The sequence below is a fragment of the Jatropha curcas genome, chromosome 4 (genome assembly GCF_041381405.1).
Source record: "Jatropha curcas cultivar XTBG-Jc1 chromosome 4, XTBG_Jcur_1.0, whole genome shotgun sequence".
Classification (NCBI taxonomy): Eukaryota; Viridiplantae; Streptophyta; class Magnoliopsida; order Malpighiales; family Euphorbiaceae; genus Jatropha; species Jatropha curcas.
The window spans coordinates 5,752,056-5,765,087 of record NC_143154.1 but is presented as its reverse complement, the minus strand read 5'-3'; positions in this window follow the sequence as shown (position 1 = coordinate 5,765,087).

The window sequence follows — 13,032 nt, the reverse complement described above, 5'->3', positions numbered from 1 at the left end:
ATGAGTACTGTATCTATCCGGGTGGTCCGAGTGGCGACTCTCCGGTCGAGTCCAGGAGGATTCCTCGCTATCTGGCCCACTGCCATCACACTTATGCCAGTGGCGAGGATCCCGAGTACTGGCGGAGCTTCCTTAATGACCGGGAGCTGTCCGATGTAAGTACACACAGATACTCTGAACATTTAGCTTATCTTCTTTTTCAATGTACAACAAATACTGATTTCTTATTCTTTGTAGTTGTCCCTGACTCCATGGGACTGCGAGGCCTGGAGGACCTACCGGGCCGGGAGGTGGCTGAGTTGCATACCCGGTCGAGGCTGCTGATGCGAGGATACTGGGCTGACCGCTATTTCCTTGGAGAGAGAGTCTTTGACACTCCGATAGCTCCATCACAGCGGAGGGTACCTCATGCCCCTCCTCGGCATATGTGTCTGCTGGAGGGCTTGACCCGGGAGGACCTGGAGGTAGAGTACAGAGGCTTCTCGGCGAACATTTCCTGTCCGCCGGCGACTTCCCCTCTTACTTTGCCTCTCGGATGCAGGCGCGGCTTCCTGAGATTCTCGAGTACAGGTGGCTTTGCTGATCTTCTGCCTTATTTACTGTTATTACTATTTTCACTGTTTCAAATCATTGATGCCACCGTCTCTTTTTTGTCAATTAATGCAGGAGCGGAAGACGCACAAGACTGCGGCTCACTACCGAGCAGAGGCAGCGGCTGAGGCCGGTGGCGCGGCGGCCCGTGTTGGACCGGCCGGTGTAGTGTTGGGTGACATGCCGTTCCCACCTGGTATGGAGGTAGTGCTGGATCCTGGTCTAGGCCTTGGATCTGGCATTATCATCCCTGCTGATCTTCGGCAGGCTCCTCCTCCGGTGCAGCTGGACCCTGAGCACACTACACATGTAAGTTATAAACCGAATTTACAAAGTTAGAAGCATTGTACCTGAGTAATCTTTTAATGGATGTTCCTTGTTTGCAGGTGCCGGCCCAGAGGTATCAGGAGATATGCCAGCGGTTCGGGTTTGCTCGATCTTACATTGGTCGGCTCTCTCGAGCGGCACGAGCTGGTATGAACTTTACACATATTTACCTTTTTGCTTCTTATTATTTGGTAAATTTTCTTACACATGCTTGCCTTTACAGGAGCTGGAGAACGGGAGACTGCGGAGGCATCAGTCCCGTCAGTCTAGTGCCGTGAGCCGCTTCAGGCAGAGGTGGAGCGGCTTCGGACGAGACTAGAGGTCGAGGGCATCCCACTCGACTCTTCTGATGAGGATGAGGATGGCTCTTCTTCCGATGGCGCACCACCATCTCCACCCCCTCCGACTGTTGCTGGTCCTAGCCGTAGGCGGCGGTAGTCCTGCTGCACGTCTCCTCCATTTTTGAACATTTTTGAACCTTTATTAGTTTTTCATTATTTATTTTTTTTTTGGATGGTTGTACAGTTATACCATAGTCACTATTCGTATTTCTTTTGGTATTATTTACATTTTTATATATTTTGCTTTTATTATATGTGGCATGTGTTTATTTTACAATTGTGAAGTCCTGTTCCTGCAAAATAAAACACAAACACAAACACGAAAAAGAAAACGGTGTCCTGTTTATTTACAAAAGCGGTCCACCCGTTAGTGGTCCATAGACCAATTTATTGTAGATAAAATGAATGAAATAAATAAAGAATGAAATAATGGACTTAAAACGAAATACTATAAAAATTAATCACCAAACAACAGTGGATCGCATCACTTACCTGACAGGGTGATTAACGCGGTCATAAAGGTCTCAACCTCCTTATTGTACAAATCGTCTTTCTTATTGATTAGTGCGGCTTTAAATGCTCACCACCCAAGTAGTCCATACATGAATGTCTTTTCAACTACTCTTGACAGTGGGCATTAAGTCGAGTGATAACAATATTCACTCACCGGTCCCTTTACCCCGCTATAAATGGGCGTTTCATTTCACTTTTCCTTCGCATCCAATCAGTCAAAGCAGATCAATTTCTTAGATAATCCCTTTTTCATGGCCTTCAGAAGCCAAGTCTCCTCCTTCGTCCAATCTATCTCCGATGACCTATGGCAGATTCCCCCTATGGATCAACTTGCCTGGTTAAGGTATTTCAAAGACCTAAAACCTAACCACGGCTTCTTGTCTTGGCTCGTTACCCATTTTAATCCGAACACCATGGTTTTCCGGTTTGAAGACTCTGAGGTGACTCCGACCTACGAGGAAATGTGCGCCGTGATGGATCATCATCCTGAACAAAATGAAACTCCGGCCTTACCCCCAGGTCCTAGGTATAATCTAGTTGAGATTGCGGCCTTGTGTCCGGTTTATCTCCCTGATGGCATAAACACGGATCAGGGTCTACCTTTGGAGCCTTTTCTCAACAAGGTTTTGTCCATGAACGTGGATCCTTCTTGGATTCGAGCTTGCTGCTTCTTGCTGCTGAATGTGTATGCCATGAAGAACCGTCAGCCCGGGATTGGAGATTTCCGACTTCTGACAGTAGTTCGTGACATGCAGCTGTACCGTCGTACTCTTCATGATGATCATGGGAAAACGATGTGCTGGGTAAGGGATATTGCCTTCATATCACCAATTTCAATATTCATCATCGCGGTTGTCCAATATTGCTGCAGGCCTGGGCTTTAGACAAGTTAAGTCTGCTTCTTCGGTCCCTGCTCGTTTGATTCCAACCTATGGTCCTGCCAACTTTCGGTCTCGGACTCGAGGACACTTCGACTTTGGGGATAACCCAACAATTCGGTGGATTTGTCCCTGGTGGAGAATTAGATTGGTCACACTGGAAGTATGAATCTCAACTATGTGTTGTATGCCAGTCTAGACCGTTCCATGGCCTATTTTCCTGACAGGATCAGCCGTCAGTATGGGTGATACAGCGTGTTCCCCGAATCCATAACTTCGAAGCGGTCTAAATCACATCTGTTGACAGTTTGGCTGACCGTTGGCGAAATCGAAACACTGGTATTTAGATGAAGGAACGATGCAGATGCCGTGACACCCGCATATGTCAACTGGTTCTTTACCCCACAATGATGTCGTGCCCTGTGAAGGTTGGCCTCTACTGATAGGCCCTACTAGAATAAATTGTTGTCCTTTCTTTTCCTTTTGTACCCGGGCCATGAGCTTTTATTTAAATGTATCTGCTTTTCTTTCAATTAATGACCTTGATGGCTCTGCCTTTATTAGTTTCTGCTTCCTGCACACATGAATCAACATACAACAAACTTTTTCCTTTGGAATCATTTGTTGTTAGTTATTTGGGCCTCCTGCCCTTGGGTCAATAAATGAAAACGCAAAGTAAAGTTATTTGTAAAAAAAAAGCTTACGCTTGGAAACAACAAAGAATGGAGTGACTGTTTTACTACTTGCACAAATCAAACAAAAATAACAAATGTAACTCCTTTATGTATGCATGAACCTATATAAGCGCTAAGGTTTATTCGTGGTTTTATTGATCTTTCCAGGGAAATCACTGAGAAAGTGGTGCTCGTCCCTCTGATCAACGTCTTAAAAGAGTTCATTGTTTAGGCAGGGCCAACAGTCGGAACATCTTAGATCAAATGAGTCATCTTGGATCAAGTAAGCAGAGAGGAAGGTTTTGCATCCTTTGACCATAACCCCGGAACAGTAAGAAAATTTTGAAATTCAAATCCTTTATTGATCTACTTCTTTTCAACATTATACAGAAGTAAAAGAATTTATTTAATACAATGGTCATTTGCCCTAACTACTCGATTTCCTATTCTCCTTCGAGTCAAATTGATGGTGTTGAGCAACCAATCACACATTTATCACGAACGCATGGCATGAATTTGCATTTAAACTAAGCACCACGCGTTGATCCTGAAAATTTTATTTTATTATGCTCTAATTTTGCCTAGGCCGCCCTTTCGGGTTTTCAACCTAGCGAGCTTAATTTTTACCTAAGCCGCCCTTTCGGGTTTTCAACTTAGCTTTTTTTTTTTTTAATCGAAATCATCATTTCAGATATAGAATCTTCATTTGGTCTTGATTGACGATTCGATTGACAGGTTCTCCTTCCATAGTGACCAATTCAGCGGCGCCTTTTGCTAATAGTTTGTGATTCTGAACGGTCCATGCCAGTTGGGTTTAAATTTCCCACCAGGATGATGTTGGCTTCGTGATCCAATAATCTGATCAATACCAAATCTCCGTTCTTTAAGGCCCTTGGATGTACTCGTTTATTGTAGAAACGAGCAATTCTTCTTTTTCTCATTTGATCCTGGAATCGAGCATTCAGTCTTTTCCCGTCTAAGAGCGCCAGATCTTCATATCTCTTCTTAACCCATTCCTCTTCGGTCAGACCAGCTTCTACCAAAACCCTGAGAGACTTCTTTTCGAGCTCTATCGGTAACACTGCCTCCATTCCGTATACAAGTTCGAAAGGAGAAGCTCCGTTTACTGATTTGAATGTAGTGCGATGCCCCCAGAGCGCGAAAGGAAGTTTCTCAGCCCAGCTTCTGTACCTTTCACACATCTTTGACAGGATTCTTTTGATCTCCTTATTCGCAGCTTCTACTGCACCATTAGCCTGAGGGCGATAAGGAGAAGAATGATGATGCTCAACCTTGTATCTATAAAGCAATTGGCCAACGTCTGCCTGAAAGTGAGAGCCATTATCTGTAACCATGTGATGGGGAACACCATAGCGACAGAAAATGTTCTGTTCAATGAATCTAGCCACATGTTTGGCGGTTAAGGTTTTGTAAGATTGAGCCTCAATCCATCTAGAGAAGTAGTCAACTGCAACCAATATATACTGATGGCCATTGGATGCTGCTGGTGAGATTTTGCCATGACGTCTATACCCCACGCAGAAAAGGCCAGGAAGGAGTTGTCGGGTGGAGTTCAACAGCAGGTAAGTGGCTTTTATTGTCATGGTATTGGCAAACTTTGCAATGCGCACATACTGAACACAGTCACCTTCCATCTTCACCCAGAAATAACCCTGCCTCATGATTTTTCTTGCTAGGCTCATGCCGCTTAGGTGAGTACCGCAAACTCCTTCATGCACCTTCCTCATTATGTCTTCTCCTTCTTTCTTGCTCACACATCTCAGCAACATCCCATCCCAAGCTTTTGTAGAGTTCACCATCGGCTAGAACATAATTCAGAGCCATTTTTCTGAGAACTGCACGGTCTTCTTTCGTAGCATCATCAGAAAAAGTACCGTCTTTCATGTACCTCAGAATATCCGTGAACCATGGTTCTTCCTCCGGTTCTATCTGGTTCACAAAATGATCTTTATAACACGGGATATTGGCTGCGGTAATGATAAATGGCTTATTCGGAACTTTACTCAAATCCTGCCAAGCCGATGCTAAGTTTGCCAAGGCGTCTGGAATTCTGTTATAGGTTCTTCCTATATGAGTGAAAGTGATCTTGTCGAATAGTGCTGCCTTCTTCAACAAGTACTCGACATAGGGCTTTAATCTTTCTTCTTCTACCTTCCATCTCTCGTTAGCATGTTCAATAACCAATAACGAATCTCCTATTACTTCGACCTCCTTAGCACCGGATGCAAGGAGAGCTTCCATCCCCATGATGCATGCTTCATACTCCGCCATGTTATTAGTAACCGGGAACAACAACCTTTGCACATCGTGGTAACCTCGCCATTAGGTGCTTCAATTACGATACCAGCCCCGGCTCCATTTCTGTTGGCTGATCCATCAAAGTATAATCTCCAAGTTCCTGTTTCGATGCATAGTAAGTATTCATCCGGAAATTCCAATTCCCAAGGTTCATCACTTGCAATTGGATTTTCTGCCAAGAATTCTGCTACGGCCCGACCTTTGACCGTCTTCTTCGTTACAAAGTCCGCATCCACGCTAGACATCTGTTTAGACAACCGTCCCTCTAGAGTAGGCGTTTTCTGCAAATACTTCAGAGGATCAATTTTGGAGACAACAGTGACCTTGAAGGAATCAAAATACGGCCTCAATTTCTTTATCGCCCCACTACTGCCATGCACGTTTTCTCAATCAGATTGTACTTCTCCTCTGTAGGCAATAGTTTCTTACTAATGTAATAGATAGCCTTTTCTACTCCAGCTTGTCCGGCTGTACCAAAATTGCCCCAACTCCTGCATCTTCTACAGATAGATACAAGATTAGAGGTTCTCCTGGTCTTGGTGAACTAGCACCGGTGGATTCATCAAGTATTTCTTTATGTGGTCAAAGGCCTTCTGGCAGTCTTCGTTCCACTGACTGGTTGATTCTTCTTCAGTAGCTTGAAAATCGGAGCACAGGTGATGGATAACCTCGAAATGAACCTGCTGATATACTGAATCTTACCGAGGAAGCTTCTCACCTGACGTTCTGTTCTTGGCGGTTCCATGTCCTGAATGGCTTTTATCTTGTCGGGGTCAACCTCAATCCCGTTAGGCCCTACAACAAAACCTAACAACTTCCCCTTTGTTACTCCAATACGCACTTCTTGGGATTGAGTCTCAAATTGTACTGCTTGACCCGTGCGAAGAATTTTTCCAACATCTCTGCATGTTCTTCCTGCGTCTTTGTCATGATCACCATGTCATCTACATATACTTCCAACCCTTTATGGATCATATCATGAAACAGAGTGGTAGCCATTCTCTGGTATGTTGCCCCGGCATTCTTCAGTCCAAACGGCATTACTTGTAGCAAAACGTTCCGAAGTCCGTGGTGAAGGCCGTCTTGTGCTTGTCCACTAAAGCCATCAATATTTGATTGTATCCGGAAAATCCGTCCATTAGAATAACATCCCATTCCGGCAGCGCTGTCGATTAAAACATCTATGTGCGGAAGTGGAAAGTCATCTTTAGGTGAGGCTTTATTCAAGTCTCTGTAGTCGACACAGACCCTTATCCTCCCATCTTTTTTGAGCACGGGACTATATTAGCCAACCATTCCGGATAATGTACTACTTCTAAGAATCCTGCATCCAACTGTTTCTGGACTTCAGCTTTGATCTTGTCCTGCCATTCTGGTCTGACCCTTCTCCTTTTCTGTTTTACTGGCTTAATACTCGGATCAGTAGGAATGAAGTGCTCTGCTATTGATCTGTCGATCCCTGGCATGTCCGCATAGCTCCAAGCAAATACCTCTGAATTTCTTTAATACATTCTTGAAGGTCCTATCTGAGCTCATGTTTAAAGTCTGATCCGATTTCGATTATTTTAGGATCTTCGGTGGTGCTTAAATTAAATGCTGTGAACCCCTCCCCAAATATCATAGGCATGTGATGCATATGATGAATGAGAAGAAATGCACGTGAATATGTGAGTCGCCACCTTGTTTAATTATTTTAGGGTAAACTAGGAAAAAACCCTAAGTGACTCCAATTTTAATTAACCTAGTTACTAGATTAATTATCCCAATGTTTAAGGCATGGTGTGCAAACCCGAGATGGATCCCGAGACTATGTCATGCTGATGAACTAACCATGAATGAATGCTTTGCAAGGTGAATGATGGATTAATGAAATGTTTAAGTGATTTCGATTTGCCACCCGGGGTTAAATCCAGAACGTGCCTACGTACTTCCGTTTGAATGGAAGATCAAAGTCAACGTAGTTCGATAGGCCTTTTTAAAAGGGCTTTGAAGGTGTATGCTTAATGCATGAGTGTGTATGCTTTGTGCATGAGTGTGTATGCTTTGTGCATGAGTGTGTATGCTTTGTGCATGAGTATGTATGCTTTGTGCATGAGTGTGTATGCTTTGTGCATTTTGTTTAAGCATTTTGCCAAAGATTGATTGATTTTTAGGCATATTGCCAAAAATGTTGATTTTAATGGCTTTTAGCCAAAATGATTTTGATTTAGGCAATTGTTGCCAAAAATGTTGATTTTAGGCGATTTTCGCCAAAATGGTTGATTTTAAGGCCTTTGGCCAAAATGTGTTGTTTTAGGCAATTAGTTTGCCAAAATGTGCGATTTAGGCTTTAATGCCACGATTATTAATTAATCGGGCATTCGAGCTTAATCACAATTTTTGTCGAAACGTGATTGATTAAGGCTTTTAGCCATAATTATTGATTAATTGGACTTAAGCCGGATTTGTTGAAAATAAGGCAGTTGAACCGTAGTTATTAATTAACTAGGCTCTTTAGCCAAAATTGTCGGATTTAAGCTTATTACCACGATTATTAATTAACCGGGCATTTAGCTTAAATTCATTTACTTGAGGCAATTTGTTTACCTAATGATGACATGAATGCATTTATGCAGTTGTAGAATTATTAGGAGTAGAAGAGAAGCATGCATGAAGTGCTAAAATTAAATAGGCAGAGTTTCATTTACGTACCTGATTTAATCGGAAACCGCTTCTTAACTCCAGATTAAGCTCCTCGCTTGGGAAATATTAATTAATTTTAATTTGTTTGATTTTAGTGTCCAAATATCACAACAAAAATGCAATAAAAATTAAATAAAATGCAAAAAGCGGTAAAGAAATGGCAAGGAGCGTGGGAGGGAGAAAGATCGTCCGTCAACACAGACAGGGGTGTCAAAAATGAAGGGGGAGAGGCCATTTTATAGGCCAAAACGGGTCGCCGGCGGCAGGGGCCGCGGTTACTTGGGCTTTTTCACTCCGGAGGAGTTTTCGGGAGTTCCGGGTCTCCGAAAAATATTTCGGGACCTGTTCCGTGATTGTTGCGACATTCCGGACGTTTTAAGTACCATATTGGCATACTTCGAGTAAATGTCCAAAATGGCCTTCGGTCCGGTCGGACAGTTTGCACGGTACTGTAGCAAAGTCAAAACAAATGGCACGGTACTGTAGCAGGCGTGCTTTCCTCCATTTAAAGAGTTTCACATACCATGTTATTCCCCTGAGCCTCAAAATTTGAGTATTCACAGTTGCCCCCCACTGGCTATCATAAAAATGATTTATGAGAGCCAGTGGCTTTCTGAAGGAGCAAATTTTTGAGGATGGGCAGAGGGGGAAACCCCGCCGTTTTTTTTTTTTTTTTTTTTTTTTTGAACTCCTGTACTAAACTTTGACTATGTTTCTCACTATACTTCTGTACTGAACTTGGTTAGTACTGAAAATATGTATGCACGTTTATTGTATTTGAAATAAAATGGGACTTCATCATTTCAGCTTATGGGCAAAATTTTTTTTTTTTTATATATTATATTTTTTATTGTGGCCCCACCGTTGGCGGCTGCTGCCGCCCTCATTCGGTGCATTTTCTCTATAAAAACTGGTTCTTTGTTTTGGTTTTTCACTCATTCTTTTTCTTCTCTCTTCTTCTGTTTTTTTTTTTTTCAAAGAATGAATCCTTCTTTTAATCACAGCATGCACAGCTGGACTAGGAGTCTCTCCAAAGTCGAAAAGATCAACTTGGGGAGGTACGGTCTCTCTCCTATCATTACCCTTAGGGGGGTAGTAGTTGACTGGAACTTTTTATGGGCCTGCATCAGACTCTGGGACCCTGAGGCCCACGTTTTTCGGTTCGGGGCCATGATGGAGGAGATGTGCCCTCTTTTTGAGGAATTCTGTGCTATCATAGGGTGTGACCCTAATGCCCCTTTGGTCAAGCATGAGGTCAAAATCGGGTATGTACGGTCGTTTGAAAACTTGTTTCAGTTCAGCCGACCACAAGCTAAGGCCATGATAGTTGGTGATCAGAAAGCAATTTTGCTGCCCCTGATTGATGAGTTTTCAGAGGTCCATTCAGACAACCCTGATCAGATGAGGCTGAGAATGCGGGCCTTGGTTTTCTATTTATTAGCTGGTTTCTTGTTCAACAAGGACCCAGGCTTCGGGGATTTGCAACTCTGTCCCATGGTTCGGCAGATGGAGGATATGGGTTGCATTGGTGGCATTGTGCTGGCAGAAACTATCAGAAGTCTTGACAAAGCTGCTTTAGGCTTCGAGGACTGGACGGTTTCCCCGATCATTCTCTAGGTACTTCTCCTTTTTCCCCCCTCTTTTTTTTTTTTGGTCTGTCCCTTTGTAACAGAAAGGATCTATTACTCAGGTTTGGTTAAAGGATCACCTCCAAGTGGTTGCTGTTCCTACTTTACTGCTTATAACCCTGTCCAGTATCGCATGCGGAGGATCTTGATCACACATCCGTCCGCTGATGCATGGACCTCATGGCTAATTGAATTGGGTCCAAATGAAGTGTGTGGTTCGTACCCTAGTATGGCCTTACCCGCTTTATCCAGGTTAGCTCTCGCCATACTCAGGTTTACCTTCTAGGCCTTACCCATTACTTGGTACTGTGCTTCGCGCGTTATGAGGCAGATGGGAATAGATCAGACTGTACCGATCGTGGATGACTCATTATCTGATTCAACCATTACTCCGGGAGTTACCCGTGCTGTCCTTAGAGCTTGGGTTAGAGACCATCAGATGGTTAGGCCTTTACCTAATCCTGCTAGTGTTCAGACTTCTCCTGAGTATCGGGTCTGGTTCATGACCGTTGTCTGGCCAGTTGAAAAGCTAAGGAGGAACGCATTGTTGAGTGCACTCGAGGGTTGGACTCAGGCTGACGCTGGTGATGGGATTAGGACTGATGAGGAGATCATGTTGGCTCCTCGGACAGACGAGGCTGGAGGGAGTTCAGCAACTGGGGATGACTCGGAGGACGTTGCCCCACGGAGGCGACGGGGTACCTAGACTCTGATAGGCTTTTGGACTTTTGGTGTTTTGGCTTTGTTTTAACTTTTTGACTTTTTGTTGGGGACTTTGGCTTTGGATTTTGGGTATTATTTGGAATTTTGGCTTTAGATTTTTGGATGTATGTCCTTTTGGACTTGGACTTCATTATTTATTTTTCTTGGTTTCTTTGGCTTTCTGCTTAACTTTGAATTGTTTGACTTTATTGCTTTTAATTGGGCACGCCATTTGTCTTTTAAGCTTTCCAAGCATTTTCCAACTTCATTTATTCAAGCTCTGATTTTTGCCTAAGCCGCCCTCTCGGGTTTTCAACTTAGCGAGCTACCCATTTTTGCCTAAGCCGCCCTTTTCGGGTTTTCAACTTAGCGGGCCCCGATTTTTGCCTAAGCCGCCCTTTTCGGGTTTTCGACTTAGCGGGTTTTTCTCTTCTTTTTTTTTTATTTTATTTTTATCCCCCTTTTTTTTTATTGTTGGCAAGGAAGAAAGAATTATGGAATGATTTTCATTAATGTTTAGACCGTACCCAATGAGGGTTGCCTACATATCTCCGATACATAATTTCTTTTTTCCAAAGAGAATCAGGTCTAGTGTAGTTCATTTTACATTATGCAATGCTTATTACACAAATATCTCTTTAACTGATCTAAATTACACGGATTCGTGATTCCAAACCATCCAAATCAGTCAAGATGACGGCTCGCCGGACAATATTTTCTTCAACACATAGGGTCCAGCCCAATGAGGACGAAACTTCCCACGTGGGTCTATGATTGGCTGTCTAATCTCCTTCAGGACCAAACAACCTTCTTCCAGTTTCCGGTCTTTGACCTTCTTATTAAAATGTCATGCCATTCTTCTCTGGTAGACTTGAGTTTGGTGGATTGCTTGCAGTCGCCTTTCATCCATACCCAAGAGTTGCAAGTGATAATTCTTAACCCAGTCTGCTTCGCTGATCTGGCTTTCCTGGATAATTCTTGCCGACTGAACTTCCAGCTCAATAGGCAACACTGCTTCCATGCCATATATCAAAGAATACGGAGTTGCTCCGGTGGGCGTTCTAATTGAAGTCCTATATCCCCATAAGGCATTCGGTAACTGTTCGTGCCAAGCTTTGTGCTTTTTAACCGTCTTCTGCAAAATGACTTTTATAGCCTTATTTGCAGCTTCTACAGCCCCGTTTGTTTGTGGATGATAGGGTGAGGACTTATGATGTTGGATTCTTGTTTCTTTCAACAAATTAGAAAATTCACTCTGAAAGTGAGACCCATTATCCGTGATGATCTCGAATGGTGTTCCGTACCGACAAAGGATGTTAGTGCGGACAAACTGTGCTGCCTTCTTGGCATTTAAAACTGAATAAGAGGCTGCCTCGATCCACTTGGTGAAATAATCTACAGCAACCAGGATGAATTGATGGCCGTTAGAGGCCTTCGGGTGGATTTTTCCGATTACGTCTATGCCCCAAGTTGCGAAAGGCCATGGTGAAGCAATAGGGTTCAAGTTGACCGAAGGCTGTCTTTGCAGCTTAGCAAAAATTTGACATTCGTGACACTTCTGCGCGTGCCTCACGCAATTTGCATTCATGGTTGACCAGTAATAACCCAGGTTCACGATTTTCCAAGCCAAGGCTATCCCGTGCATGTGTGGACCAGACTCCCCATTATGTAGGGAATCCATGATGGTTTGAGCTTCTTCCTCATCAACGCATCTTAGGTGCAGGCCGCTCCAACTTCTCTTGTACAGAACCCCCCCAGTAAGGAAATATCCATGCTAACTGTCTCAATGTCCGTTGATCAGTCTTGGTGGATCCCTCCGGGTAAGCTTCATTCTGAAGATAATTCTGTATATCCCAGTACCAGGGCTTGTCATCAACCAAATTCATGATATGTGCTGGCTGTTTCTGTAGCCGCACTGTCAAAGGTCGAATGACTCGGTCTCCTTCTACATTGACCATAGAGGCTAAAGTAGCTAGAGCATCTGCGAACTGATTTTTGGCTCGCGGCAAGTAGTGGAAGGATAAATCCTCAAATTGCTGAGCCAATTCGTCCAAGCGTTGTAGGTAAGGAACCAAACGCTCTTCTTTAATTTTCATTTCCTTAAAGCTTGGAGACTATTAAGTTGGAATCTCCGAAAACCTTGAGGACTTTTATCTCTTTTTCTAGGGCTGCTTCTAACCCCTTTATGCAAGCTTCATACTCGGCTTCATTGTTGGTGCAGTCGAAATCTAATTTGACAGCGATTGGAATGTATTCTCCACAAGGAGTTTTGAATACGACTCCAACCCCATTTCCATGGTAGTTCGAAGCTCCATCAAAGTACATTTCCCAGACTTCACTTTCCAAGTTCACCAAGTCTTCATCAGGAAATTCTACC